General features: G+C 42.3%; 1 protein-coding gene across 1 annotated transcript in view; it reads right to left on the reverse strand.

The window, feature by feature from the left end:
* Positions 1-15,878, reverse strand: part of LOC101948899 (scavenger receptor cysteine-rich domain-containing protein SCART1-like) — an 88,572-nt gene that overhangs the window by 46,116 nt on the left and 26,578 nt on the right. The gene's annotated exons all lie outside the window — the stretch shown is intronic.

Below are 15,878 nucleotides of genomic sequence, written 5' to 3' on the forward strand. Positions count from 1 at the left end.
TAAGCAGCAGTTCTGCAGAAAAGGACCTGGGGATTGCAGTGGATGAGAAGCTGGATATGAGTCAGCAGTGTGCCCTCGTTGCCAAGAAGGCCAACAGCATATTGGGCTGTATGAGTAGGAGCATTGCCAGCAGATTGAGGGAAGTGATTATTCCCCTCTATTCGGCACTGGTGAGGCCACACCTGGAGTATTGCTTCCAGTTTTGGTCCCCATACTACAGAAGGGATGTGGACAAATTGGAGAGAGTCCAGCAGAGGGCAACAAAAATGATTAGGGGGCTGAGGCACATGACTTACGAGGAAAGGCTGAGGGAACTGGGGTTATTTAGTCTGCAGAAGAGAAGAGTGAGGGGGAATTTGATAGCAGCCTTAAACTAGCTGAAGGGGGGTTCCAAAAAGGATGGAGCTAGGCTGTTCTCAGTGGTGGCAGATGACAGAACAAGAAGCAATGGTCTCAAGTTGCAGTGGGGGAGGTCTAGGTTGGACATTAGGAAACACTATTTCACTAGGAGGTTGATGAAGCACTGGAATGGGTTACCTAGGGAGGTGGTGGAATCTCCATCCTTAGAAGTTTTTAAGGCCCGGCTTGACAAAGCCCTGACTGGGATTATTTAGTTGGTGTTGGTCCTGCTTTGAGCAGGGGATTGGACTAGATGACCACCTGAGGTCTCTTCCAGCCCTAATATTCTATGATTCTATGATTTGCAGCAAATATTGTACAAAGGTTGTTGTGTGAGGTGTATGAAAAGGTTATGATTTGCTCGTTATGATTATGCTATCTGTATGTGTGTATCATTTTTTTATTTGAAGTTATGAATATTGGCTATGTACTTTTATCTCAATGTGTAGCATTAGTGAAGCATTTGGTCAACTTCTTGAGAAAGGAATTTGCAGATTAAGTGACCAATCAAGAAACACTTAACTGACAATGGACCTTGGGAGACTGCAATCCACATGAAAAGTCTTCCTGGGATGTTCAAGGTAGCATGTGAGCAATGGCTGATCTCCCTGTAAAAGAACTGATTCATGCATGGGCATGTGATTTGCCCATGTGGCTACAAACTCCATCTGTTATTTTGCACAAGAGAAAAAACTGATTTCCGCCCACAAGAGAAAGAATATAAAAGGCTCTGGAAACCCCTCCATTTGTCTTCAATCCTGCTTCTTACTTCTAGAGGAACCTTGCTACAAACTGAAGCTCTGAACAAAGTACTGAATGACCCATCCCAGCTGTGGATGTACTCCAGAGACTTGATTTGAACCTGCAGTTTATTCCATCACTGCTACAAGCCTGAACCAAGAACTTTGCCATTACTGTATGTAATTGATTCCATTTAACCAATTTTAACTCTCATCTATATTTCTTTCTTTTATGAATAAACCTTTAGATTTTAGTTTCTAAAGGATTGGCAACAGCGTGATCTGTGGCTAAGATCTGACTTGTATATTGACCTGGGTCTGGAACTTGGTCCTTTGGGATCGAGAAAACATTTTTTCTTTTACTCAGGTATTGGTTTTCATAACCATTCATCCCTATAACAAGTGGCCCTGGTGGTGATACTGGGAAACTGGAGTGTTTAAGGGAATTGCTTGTATAATTTAAGGTTAGCCAGTTGGGTGAGACCGAAGTCTTCTCTGCTTGGCTTGTTTGATGTGCCTTAATAATAAAGGAAACCCAGCCTTGGTCTGTAACTGCCCTGCTCTAAGCAATTTGTCCTTAATTGATACTCTCAGTTGTGTCCCGCCAGAGGCAGCATCGTTACAGCTTGTTCCCTGTCCCCACATTGACTCAAACCCTCCCAGGCAGTCCATAGTTAATTCTGTGTCCTTCTTTTAGAATGGCATGCCCTGCACCCAGCCAATCAGGTTTGCACAGAGTAGCAGGGTGGGGGAAAGGGAGAAGAGAGAAAGGGGGAAGGGGATCTACCCAGTTCCACACTCTTTTTCACTTCTTACAGGAAATAGATAAGGGAATAGATTCAAAAGTTTTATGACTACTAAAACTGAAGATACCACCTCAAGGGAGGAGAATTCACCAAGATAGGATTACTTAGGCCTGGTCTACACTTAAAATTTAGATCAATATAGCTACATCACTCAGGGATGTGAAAAATTCACACCCCTGTTCACCGTAGCTATGCCAACCTAACTCCTGTTGCAGATGTGGCTAAATTGATGTAAGAATGAAAGTTAGATTACCTAAATCGATGGAAAAGCCTCCATCACTGTAGGAAGCATCCAGGGGCAGCTCCAGGCACCAGCTCAGCAAGCGCGTGCCTGGGGCGGCAAGTTGCGGGGGGGCGGCCTGCTGGTCGCTCTGAGGGCGGCATTCAGGTGGCCTTCCGCGGCATGCCTGTGGGAGGTCCGCTGGTCCCACGGTTTCAGCGGCAATTCGGTGGCGGGTACGGCGAAGCCGCGGGACCAGCAGATCACCCGCAGAAACGCCACCGAATCCGCGTGACTGCGGACCGACCGCAGGCGTGCCGCTGAAAGCCGCCTGACTGCCGTGCTTGGGGCAGCAAAAAACATAGAGCCACCCCTGGAAGCATCTATACCATGGTGCTCCAACAGCACACCTGCAGCACCGCAGATGTGCTGGTGTAGTGCTTGGAGTGTAGGTACACCCTTTGACTGTAAGCTCTTTGAGGCAAGGACCATCTCTTTTTCTGTATCTGTACAGATGAAGCACAGTAGAGTCCTGGTGCATGACTAGGGCTCCTAGGCACTATGGTAATACTACTGATAAGAAAGAAATACATTTTCAAAGAGAAAGAGGAGATGATGATGACAAAACTAGCACAGGGCCACGGGTCTTGTCTTTGCTTTCCACCAGTTACACAGGGGCAGCCCTAGACTAACTGCCAGTAACTGGCGCCCTAGGCGAACCATGCAATTGGCACCCTCCACTCCCAAACCCCAAGGGCAGATCTAAGCTGAGGTTTTTGGTAAACTGGGAAACATTTTGCCCTTTTTTTCTTTTAATGTATTTTAAGCATTTTTTTTAAACAGAGGCTTAATTATTTGGTTTGTCTGTCCTTCCATCTGTCCAACCAATGTTTCTGAGATCAGATAAAATAGAGACACGAAATTTTCAGAATAGATTTGTACACGACAGCTAGATGATATTTCAGTCCGATTTCAAATAAAACTGCATTAAAAATGTTAATTATAATTTTTATTATTACAAATCCAAAATCATCCATTATGCTATCCTGCTTTAACTGCCATTACCACCATATCCAATATAGAAAGAAATAAGAAAATGAACTTTAATTAAATGAACTTTAATCTATATTTACAAAACACTGCGACTAAAGAACTCTCTGTGCTCTTAAAACATGACTTTTCTTGCTTTAAGTTTTGAAAATTCAGTCACTAGTTCTTTTAGATCCAGTTTTCCAGCTATTTCATGCTCTGTTTACATTGTCGCAAGTCCAACAAGTCTCTCTTGCACCATTGTTGAACGCAGATATGTTTTTATCCTTTTTAACTTTGAGAAGCTATTTTCCCCACTAGCTACAGAAACTGGCAAAGTTAAAAGAATGCGTAGAACTATAAAAATGTTTGGAAAACTGTCTGTGAGTTTATTTTCACAAACAAACTTCAGTACTTCTTCAGGAGTGGAATGTTTCTTAAGTCATCTTGAAAAAGCCTGAAGCTCATTACACAAATCTGTAGCATCAATGTTTTTTGAATTTTCATGAGTCAATGCCAACTTCAGTTTTATACAAAATTCTCTTATCTGTTTTTCTGTTTTCTTTTGCAAGCTGTGGATATCATATAGAAAGCCAAATACTGACTCTAGCTGCTGCATCTGTTGAAATCTTTCGTCAACCGAGTGAATAGCAGTATCAAGGTCTGCGAAGTAGAAATTCACTTTGAACCTTTGTTTTGGGTTCTGAATGGGTGTGTCTCATCCTTCATATGAAAACTGCTGCTTCTTTTGCCAAATGCAAACTGGCTCTGGTTCAAATTTTGTCAGAAAGTCTATTTCTTCAGCAAGCTTGAGAGAATCTACCAGTGTTCTTTCAAACCCTTCATCACTTCCGAATTCCTCCAGAATAGTTTTTAGTTTGCTGCAGTTTTTCAATAGCAGAATGTACATTCAAGTTCTTTTCCTGAAGCTTCTTCCTAGTGAGGTTAATCTCGGAAAGGATATTATACCACAAAATGAGTGAAGTCACAAATTTGAACTTGGAAAGGCCATTTGCAAGAGCTTCTGCATCTGAACTTGCCATATTGCCAGATGATCCAGTAAAGGTAGTATTATCAGAAATTTTAATTAGGGCATCATAAATGTTTCCAAGTTCATAGCAAAGAGGCTTCAAAGCATCAATGCGACTCTCCCATCTTGTCTAAGTGGTTTCACAGTTAGAGAATTCACATGGTGAGTCAGAATCTCCCAACGGCATGTTGAGCCTGAGAAAAACACATAAACACGTTGCACCAGGTCAAAGAAACTGCTTGCCTCCGAACAGCATCTAGCAGTATCATTGACAACCAAATTCAGAGAATGTGCACTGCAAGGAACAAAAAAGGCCCTAGGATTGATTTCCATCATTCTCCATTGCACACCATTGTCTTTATCCTTCATATTACTCCCATTATCATAGCCTTGGCCACGTACGTTTTCAACACATAATGACATTGTTTCAAGCACTTGTAGAATAGTTTCAGTCATAAATGCTCCAGTCGTCTCCTTCAGTGGTACGAAACTCAAAAAATGTTCCTTTATAAGCACTTAAACATTATCTTCATCTGCAGACTTTTCCATATCCATAAAACAAATGATCATCATCATTTGTTCCACATGACTCACATCTGGTGTACAGTCCAGTATTATTGAAAAATATTTTGCAGAATGGGCAGCTTCTACAATTTTCTTTTTAATTACATTTGCTAGGATTTGAATTAGTTCATTCTGCATATTTTTTCCTAAGTAATGAACCTGGGTTTCATGATCAGTTATTTTACGTAGATGCTCCTTCATGACTGGATCAAACAAAGCTAGGTATTCAACAAATTTTAAAATGTTCCCATTACCTGGAGTGTATAATTTTTCATTTCTACCGCGGCCGAGGAATGCTAAATTATGCCACTGAGAACTCTCACTAAAGCAATCAGACGCTCTAATATTTGTTTCCAATATTCTTCTTTTTCCTTGATCACACGTAAATTTTCTTCATGGATCACACGTAAATTTTCTTCATGGATGGCTTTTCCTTTTTTCAATCATAATTCAAGTTCTTTCCAATTTTGAAAACATTCTAAATGTTCTGTACTTCTTTCATGTGAAGAGAAAATTGAAGCTATGTTTTTCCAGTCCTTTGAACCATTTTCAGTAAGTGATGTACCAATTGCTTGATTTCTAAACAACTTGTAGCAAAAGCAAGTCCTTCAACACTGAATATTGTAACCAGTTTCGATGAATTTCTTCCCCATTAATGAGTTTCCTCTTGTAATGCTGAGCAGAGAATTTTCTTTTATTTCCATCCTCAGGGAAGGGAAATTCATGAACTTGTTCGGGTCCATGTTCCGTGAGAATTTGCTGCACACTGTCATAACATCTAGGCCATGAAGCTGGGTCCCCTTACTGTAACTTGTTTATAACCTCCTCATCCTTTCTTCCTTCTACTTCATTTACTTCAATTTCTGCCAGTGTCTCTAAATTTTCTTCACTTCCATATCTGTCTGATGCTGTGAGCTGCCTTCATCTAGAAGTAAGTTTCTATCATCTTGAGTTTTCACACTGCTTTTTTGTGGATGTGAGCTACCCTCATCTCAAAGTAATATACCTTCATCTTGATGTTCCAAACTGCTTCCATGCAAATGTGAGCTAACCTCCTCTCCAAGTAAAATTCCTTCATCTGGATGCTGTGAACTGCTTCCATCTTTATTTCGATTAAAGAAAAGATATTTCAGGAAGGATCCCTGCTGTTTTGCTTGGTCCTTTTCCTTCTCAGCCTTTTGTTTATGATACTCAGCTCCTGAGGGTTTTCTTTTTCCTCTTTCTGCCATGGGGCATTTGAATATTGTTATGTACTAACTGTGCTCCCAACTGCAAGCATTATAGCATTAAGGATGGCTGACACACCACATGGTTGGCGATTTAAACCACACTGCAGCCATCCCAACATGTCACTGCTTAAAGGTTCAGTGATTAGTAACATACACTCACTTACCTATTAAAACAGTTAGTTACAGAGTTTACACGGAAACAAAATGACCTTTTTTGACATTATAACCCGATACCGGTGTGACGTTATTGACATAAACTGGGACCGTCTAGATCATTGTTGCAACCAAGGTCCTGTAGTGGCACCCAAATCTTGTATAAAGGGGGTTAAATGGGGTGTCTAGGACAAGGTTATAGTTTACTGGTTATGATTATGCGGTCTATATGTGTGTATCAGTTTTGTAGTTAAAGTTATGAATATTGGCTCTATACTGTCTGTATTTCAAACTTATGCTATGCTGCTGGGTGACATCCCAGACAAGCTGAGATTAGCTCTGCCTAGCCTGCTTGATGGCCCATTAAGGACCATCAGCTGTACAATGGACCCATTGAGAGAAGGCAGATACGCCTTGTAACTCAGCAAAGTATGCAGGGACTGGCCCATGTGACTCCAGACTCCATTTGGCTGTAATTTTCCACAGTAAGAACAAGGAGGTGTTCTTACACCTGGAAAAGACTATATAAGGCTGATGCCTCATCTCCATCTTGTCTTCAATCCTGCTTCATACCTCTGGAGGAACTTTGCTACAAGCTGAAGCTTTGAACAAAGGACTGAGGACCCATACCAGCGGGGGATGTATTCCAGAGACTTGATTTGAACCTGCAGTTTATTCCATCGCCGCTGCAAGCCTGAACCAAGAACTTTGCCATTACTGTATGTAATTGATTCCATTTAACCAATTCTAACTCTCATCTCTATCTTTTTCCTTTTATGAATAAACCTTTAGATTTTAGATTCTAAGGGATTGGCAGCAGCGTGATTTGTGGGTAAGATCTGATTTGTATATTGACCTGGGTCTGGGGCTTGGTCCTTTGGGATCAGAAGAACCTTTTTTCTTTTACTGGGGTATTGGTTTTCATAACCATTTGTCCCCGTAACGAGTGGCACTGGTGGTAATACTGGGAAACTGGAGTGTCTAAGGAGATTGCTTGTGAGACTTGCGGTTAGCCAGTGGGGTGAGACCGAAGTCCTCTTAGTCTGGCTGGTTTGGTTTGCCTTAGAGGTGGAAAAAACCCCAGCCTTGGGCTGTAACTGCCCTGTTTTAGCAATTTGTCCTGAGTTGGCACTCTCAGTTGGGTTCCGCCAGAACCGCATTGTCACAACCGGTTGTTTGGAAAGTAATTCCCTTTCTCATGGTTACCCGCTTGGAGTGTGACATCATCACTTTTGTAGTCTATTAAGCATTAACACTGTTACTTTTCTTTTATGGACCTTATTTATTATATGTGAACCAGCTATAACAAAGAAAATTTCATAATTATACAGCCCGATAATAGCGCTAAGGTTTAATAACGCTTAAAGATACTCACATTTTGGATTTATAATGCTGAAAGACGTTATTCTTTATTCTTTGGAACCAAGAAACACAATTCTCCACAGTATTCGCTCGATTCTTAACCATCTACCTGCAACTTGTGTTAAAATGACCGTTTGACATCTCCACTCTACATGAATTTCTGGCTATGCAATCTTGATGTATATTTGAGTTAGGTGTCACTAGCATTGCAGCTCTTGCCACTGGCAAATGTGTTTCATTGTGGCTGAGTCATTGCTTATCAAAATTGTGGCGTGGGTCATCTCGCAAATTAAAAAAAAATTCGCTAAAATATTATTTATTTTTGCAGTAAATAAAAGATTTGACATATTAGTAAATTCTCAGAAATGTAGAGAAATGAATTATAATTCATATTCCCTCCGTATCACATGGGAATTGAAATAATGCCATCTTTGTTATTTTATTTGTACTTTTTTCATTTTTTTTTTTCATTTTTTTTTTTCCCTCAAATTTGGTGCCCCATTTAACTTGGCACCCTAGGCAACCCCTGGTTCACCTATACGGATGGGCCGCCCCTGCAGCTACATGAGCATTCTGTTGAAGCCAAGTCCTTCTGAATGATGGAGGAATATCTGCAGGACAGTAACAAAGCAGTATCTACAGCTGATCAAATACTAAAAATGAAGTTGGTGGATTATTCGCATACTGATTCAATCATATCTCAGCTCCTTAGTAATGCCAACTTCAGGAACATTTCGAAATCTAAGCAGACACTCTGGTGACCTTCCCCAGACCTGGTGAAGACCTCGGTGAAGCACAAAAGCTTGTATCTTCCACCAACAGAAGTTGGTCCAATAAAAGATGTTAGGATCCTGGGGCTGGGGAGGGGGTAGAGTATGTGATTCATTGTGGAGGGAAGAGAGTTATTAGAAAATTGGTGTAAATTTGTGAATTTGACTGCCTACCTAACTCTGTCTATTCTAGCCTAGTGTAGGCTTTTCTATAGTACCTATAATTGCAGCAGCTATATACTACCTCTCCTACTCCTACACAGCTAGGTCACCAAGGCCCAGGATAGATTGTCTGGAGACTAGAGATTTGGTCATATTAGTTCATACACATGAATTCAAAGTTGAACACACATATTTGAACAAATCTTCTAATGTCTTTCTGACACAAGGTAGGTGAGGTAGGGTTTAATCCCTTACTGCTTCAGTCAGTCCTGTACCTTCCAGCACCCATACTCCCTTCTTGTTTTTGCATTTGTTGTCCCACATACTCAGTTGTGTTCTGGGCCTTGTGGTCGCTCCCCTCAAGCGAGGGGTCCAACATTTAGTTTTGGGTGGGCCTAGGCTCACCCTTTCCCAGAATCCAAATAAACCTGTCATTTCCAGGAAGAAATTATTGTGGGCTGGAAATATACAAGTGGCAGGATGGCTGGTTTCTTACCTCCACAAGTCACTCCAGCATAGTTTCAGGATTTGATCATATTTACCCACTTCTACATTAGTTTGCAGGAATGGAACAAGCTCTGGATTCAATCCCTTTTCTCTCATGCCAAGTAGCAGGATGGCTGATTTCTTACCTGAGCAGGTCACTCCAGAATAGGAAGGATGAGAGCACGTTGACTCTGTATTCGGATTTTCCAGTATGCAATCCCAGATTGTTGATTGATAACATACATCTCCTACCATCAAGTACGGTCTGGAATCTTCTCCAAAATGGGCAGCATTATGGACACCAAATGCATCTCCACATCTCAAATGTTGGCAAATTTCTGCAGCATGCGAAGCAGTAAAACACAGTTTCATCCACTGACCGTTACGTTCGATCTCCACTCTCCCAACACATGGGTTGCTTCCGTTGAACAGCCTGAGATCAGCAGCTCCACCTTCAAACACAATCAGGACTGAATTACCAGAGAAAGCACTGAGCCACGTCCCCATCATTATTATGAATGGAGCTGGTCAAATAGTATTCAACAAATATAATATTTGGCAAATAGCAGTGTTTTGTGTTTTGTGAACCTTTTGCAAACCAAGTCCCAATGTTTCTTTCTAAAATATTCTATATTCTCTATTTCAAAATATTTCATTGACACTAGATGGAGATGGTAAAATTGTTAATAATTATATAAAAAAGGCAGGAGTGTTCAATAAATATTTTTGTTGTATATTGAAAAAAATCAAGATATTGTAGTCATATCACATGAGGATGATGAAATACCTTCTAGTCCATTAGTAACTAAAGAGGATGTCAAACTATCTACTGGGGATAAACATTTTAAAATCAGCAGGGCTAGATAACTTTCACCCAAGAGCAGGCTGAGAAGATTTTTAGCCTGCTGATGTTCATTTTTAATAAATCTTGGAATAATGGGGAAATTCCCAGAATATTGTTGAGATTACTAGAATGGCTGTGTGACAAGGATTCCAGAGGGGGCACAGTGAGATTGCTTAATCAGGGAAAACTGCAAAGAATGGGGCAGACAATTCCCAAAATTGGTGGTTATTTCTAATAATTAGATTCACCAAGCCAGCAACAAAACAGCTTTTACAATACCTACTGGTTACCCAGAAACCAAAAATACAGTTCCCTTAAAGCAACCCAGACTTGGGCTTCCACCCAGACAGCCAAGTCAAATATGATGAGGGGATTACTGAAAATTTTGTTCATCATATAAAAAGTTGTATCATCCCAACAGATCAGACACATTACTCTCCAGGTCAATGAATATTTCAGATCTTATCCAAATACATGCTTACAGCCAATTCTTATTAACTAAACTAAAATTTATTTAAAAAGAAGAAAGAGTATTGGTTAAAATATCATTATACATACAGATATTAATATGAATTAGGTCAGTTTCATAATAGAGATTGTGAGCTTTAGAGTTGAAAGGAATTAGATTAGTTGAAACAGAATTAGTTTAGTTGAACCAGAATTAGTTTAATAGGTTATAGTCCACTGTCCAATATCAGGGTGATCCAAGACTGGAGACCTCAGTCTTGCGACTAAAACTTCCCAACAAAGCTTAAGGAAATCTGAGATAACAGTATCAGGGCCCTAGAGTTCTTTTTATAGTTCTCTGGCAGCATCGTAACAGCGTACAGTCGTTGGGTGAACAATAGGTGATGATAGAATCATAGAATCATAGAATATCAGGGTTGGAAGGGACCTCAGGAGGACATCTAGTCCAACCCCCTGCTCAAAGCAGGACCAGTCCCCAACTAAATCATCCCAGCCAGGGCTTTATCAAGCTGGGCCTTAAAAACCTCTAAGGAAGGAGATTCCACCACCTCCCTAGGTAACCCATTCCAGTGCTTCACCACCCCTTAGTGAAAAAGTTTTTCCTAATATCCAACCTAAACTTCCCCCACTGCAACTTGAGACCATTACTCCTTGTTCTGTCATCTGCTACCACTGAGAACAGTCTAGATCCATCCTCTTTGGAACCCTCTTTCACGTAGTTGAAAGCAGCTATCAAATCCCCCCTCATTCTTCTCTTCTGCAGACTAAATAATCCCAGTTCCCTCAGCCTCTCCTCATAAGTCATGTGCTCCAGCCCCCTAATCATTTTTGTTGCCCTCCGCTGGACTCTTTCCAATTTTTCCACATCCTTCTTGTAGTGTGGGGCCCAAAACTGGACACAGTACTCCAGATGAGGCCTCACCAATGTCGAATAGAGGGGAATGATCACATCCCTCGATCTGCTGGCAATGCCCCTACTTATACAGCCCAAAACGCTGTTAGCCTTCTTGACAACAAGGGCACACTGTTGACTCATATCCAGCTTCTCATCCACTGTAACCCCTAGGTCCTTTTCTGCAGAACTGCTGCCTAGCCGCTCGGTCCCTAGTCTGTAGAAGTGCATGGGATTCTTCTGTCCTAAGTGCAGGACTCTGCACTTGTCCTTGTTGAACCTCATCAGATTTTTTTTGACCCAACCCCCTAATTTGTCTAGGTCCCTCTGTATCCTATCCCTAACCTCCAGTGTATCCACCACTCCTCCCTGTTTATCTGCAAATTTGTTGAGGGTGCAGTCCATGCCATCTTCCAGATCATTAATGAAGATATTGAACAAAACTGGCCCCAGGACTGGCCCTTGGGGCACTCCCCTTGATACTGGCTGCCAACTAGACATGGACCCATTGATCACTACCCGTTGAGCTCGACGATCTAGCCAGCTTCCTATCCACCTTATAGTCCATTCATCCAGCCCATACTTCTTTAACTTGCTGGCATGAATACTGTGGGAGACCGTATCAAAAACTTTGCTAAAGTTACACAATAATATGTCCAATGCTTTTCCCTCATCCACAGAGCCAGTTATCTCCTCATAGAAGGCAATTAGGTTAGTCAGGCATAACTTGCCCTTGGTGAATCCATGCTGACTGTTCCTGATCACTTTCCTCTCCTCTAAGTGCTTCAGAATTGATTCCTTGAGGACCTACTCCATGATTTTTCCAGGGACTGAGGTGAAGCTGACTGGCCTGTAGTTCCCCGGATCCTCCTTCTTCCCTTTTTTAAAGATGGACTCTACATTAGCCTTTTTCCAGTCATCCAGGACGTCCCCCAATCACCATGAGTTTTCAAAGATAATGGCCAATGGCTCTGCAATCACATCCGCCAACTCCTTTAGCACCCTCGGATGCAGTGAATCCGGCCCCATGGACTTGTGCTCGGCCAGTTTTTCTAAGTAGACCTGAACCACTTCTTTCTCCACAGAGTGCTGGAGACCTCCTTCCCATACTGTGTTGCCCAATGCAGTAGTCTGGGAACTGACCTTGTTCGTGAAGACAGAGGCAAAAAAAGCATTGAGTACATTAGCTTTTTCCACATCCTCTGTCACTAGGTTGCCTCCCCCATTCAATAAGGGTCCCACACTTTCCTTGAACTTCTTCTCGTTGCTAACATACCTGTAGAAACCCTTCTTGTTACTCTTAACATCCCTTGCTAGCTGCAACTCCAAGTGTGATTTGGCCTTCCTGATTTCACTCCTGCATACCTGAGCAATATTTTTATACTCTTCCCTGGTCATTTGTCCAAGCTTCCACTTCTTGTAAGCTTCTTTTTTGTGTTTAAGATCAGCAAGGATTTCACTGTTAAGCCAAGTTGGTCGCCTGCCATATTTACTATTTTTTCTACACATCGGGATGGTTTGTTCCTGCAACCTCAATAACTGAACTGCCATATACAAAGGGAGAGGGTGCAGAGAAGAGGTGGTGCAGATTTGGGGGCTGGAGAAAATGAATTATAATGAGACACTTAAAGAGATCCATCTGTTTATCTTATCAGAAGGAAGTTTGAGAGTTTGAGCATTGGCCTGCTAAACCCAGGGTTGTGAGCTCAATCCTTGAGGGGGGCCATTTAGGGAACTGGGGTAAAAATCTATCTGGGGATTGGTCCTGCTTTGAGCAGGGGGTTGGACTAGATGACCTCCTGAGGTCCCTTCCAATCCTGATATTCTATGATATTCTATGACAAATATTAGTCTTGTCACAGAGATGCCTCTATACTGGGCTGCAATACTTTCATCTCACTTTGGTTGTTGGGTTTAGTGTGTGAGTGCTGGCAGCCTGTGATATACAGGAGCTCAGACTAGATCAGGATTTCCCAAACTTGGTTCGTGGCTTGTTCAGAGTAAGCCCCTGGCGGGCCGTGAGACACTTTGTTTACCTGAGGGTCCACAGGTACGGCCATTCTCAGCTCCCAGTGGCTGCAGTTTGCCATTCCCCACCAATGGGAGCTTCTGTAGTGGGATGTGTACAAATTGGAGATAGTCCAGTGGAGGGCAACGAAAATGACTTTCTGGCACATGCCTCCTCTGATACATTATTACCTAATTCTGAAGGCATGGTCAATGCTAAATTCCTTGTTTTCCTTTCAATCCAGGGTCTTAATATATTTATATGAAAGTTCTTTCCCTTTTCTTCAGATAATTCGATTTCACAATATGTCACTCCTACCTGCCTTGATACTACAAACAGACCATGCCATTTAGTTAGCAGCTTATCTTTGGTAGTGGTGGATAACAATAACAGAACTTTACTTCCCACCCTAAGCAAGCTGGAAGAAACTATAAAAGATGGGTAGTGACATCATCACTTGTCTTCACTTCCCCACAGCTCAACACCTGGAAGAACCTCTGGAAGAAAAAGGACTTTGAACAGGGGAAGGGAACCCAGACTGCAAAGCAGATGCAGCCTGTGCCTCAAGAATCTGTAATCCTGCTTGTATCATCAGTGAGGATGAGATATTGCTGATTCAAATCCTATCTAATTTGTATAAGTCTTAGATTGGATTTTGTTTGATTTCCTAGGAAACCTGCTTTGATCTGTTTGTTATCACTTATAATCACTTAAAATCTATCTTTCCGTAGTTAATAAACCTGTTTTATGTTTTATCTTAACCAGTGTGGTTTTGAGTGAAGTGTTAGGGAACCTTAGCTCTGTTAACAAAGGCTTGTGCATATCTTCCCCACATCGAGGGGGGGAGCAGACTAATTAATGGGCTTGCACCATACAGATCCCTGTGCAGTGCAAGACGATATAATTTTGGGTTTATACTCCAGTAGGGGTGTAAGGCTGGGGAGCTGTGAAATTGGCTGGTGCCTCCATTGTTGGTCCATGAGTGGCTTAGGTAAAGCACTCGGGTGACTCAGTTGGGTGTGTGGTGCCACCTGCTGTCATGTTGGGTGATAACAGGGCCCGGAGTATCTGGCTGTGGGTCACCAGCAGAGCAATGTGGGAGGCCAACCCAGCTGAATGATTTGGGGGCACAGTGATTTTAACAGCTTCCAGGCTTCACTCCGGGGGTACACTTCGTCACAGTGCACTGTGAGATAACTTGACTGTCCATCCCTGTGCATCACAGGTAGTTTGAGTAGTTCACCAACACATCCTGCTGAACCAGCACTCTCAACCAGAAAGTGCAGCTACTGCAGCTGGATCTGGATGAACCCAGGCAAGAGAAATTAGGGATGCTCTTTGCCCTCACATAATGGATTTGCATGGGCCAATGGAAGAGGAAGAACAGTAGCTTTACGAATGTGCTTGTGCAATGCTTCCTGTACATTAGGTAAAGGAGAGGAGGATTGATTCCCATGAATTGTACCTTATGAATGAGATGACCACTTAGGAAACTGGAATTGTCGGTGAGGGGAGATGAACTGTGAATTTAGATGTCTGTATTGAGAAATAAATGGTGTTTCTATACAATTTCACAGTTGTCCGTTATGTGTTTTTTTTTATTATTTGAAATACACATTATATGATGTGATGAGGTCTGGTAGTACGATTTCTTTATAAAATAAAAATCTTTGTTTTTGAACATTTATTAGAAAAGCACAGTATTAAACTATTGCCAGGCGGGCCAGCTGCCATTAGCACACCAAACCAGGAACAGCGAAACCAGACCAGGAACAAGGTGCATGAACAAGGGCAAAAAAATGAAACAATTTCCAGGACAAAAGATTCCTTACTGTGGTGAGTCCCCTGGTCCCTGTTTTCTTCTCCCTTCCTTACATGTTTCCTGCACACAGGGTGCTTGGGCAGGGGGGAGAAGGCATCCACATGGAGGGGTTCAGTTTGGGGGACTGCATGGGGAACATTTGGCCTGTACATCTATTGTTAGGGCCTGATTGCATGGCCCACCCAGACATGGAATTGTCCAAACTGTTCCTGGTCTGCAGCACATTGTACTGAGCAGGGGACTCACGCCGTGGGATGGGCTCATCAGGAGCCTACAGGGTGGCAGCCATTAGCAAAAACAGCCACTCAAAGAGTTCTTTCTGCTGTCTTCCTCCCTCAGACGCTGTTCCTCTTCCAGGAACTGCAAAGCTAGTGTCTGCTTACATGCTGAAATCTTGTCCTCAAGCTGTGCAGCCAACCCGAGCCTTTCCATTTGCCTCTCATCTTGCCTTTCCACTTGCTGCAAGTCCCTCTCTCTTTAGTACTGGACCTGCTTGTTGGCCCTGTCCAGGATGTCAACCATAAGTTCAGCATGGTCACACTTCCTCTTGGACCAGTCTGGTGACACAGGCTTCTACTGGAGTGTGGATGAGCTGTCGAGGCAGATGGGCATGGAAGTAGACAAGGCACAGGTGTTCATTGCTGAAATGTCTTGGCACATGAGCAGAGAAACATTCCTTTTGGAATTTCAAGGATATAAAATGTTACTTTCTAGTACTGTATTTCAGTATATTGTTAGAGAGACACTTCCGACCACAGAAGCTCTCTAGACACAGACAGGTTAATTACATGCAAAGAATATGGCAGGTGAAAAATCACAACCACTTTTTTCTAAAAATTGCAGACCAGTTTGGCCTTTGGGGGAAGGTGGTTGCTGTGGCTTTCTACATAAGAC

Source organism: Chrysemys picta, chromosome 1 (assembly GCF_011386835.1).
Source record: "Chrysemys picta bellii isolate R12L10 chromosome 1, ASM1138683v2, whole genome shotgun sequence".
Classification (NCBI taxonomy): Eukaryota; Metazoa; Chordata; order Testudines; family Emydidae; genus Chrysemys; species Chrysemys picta.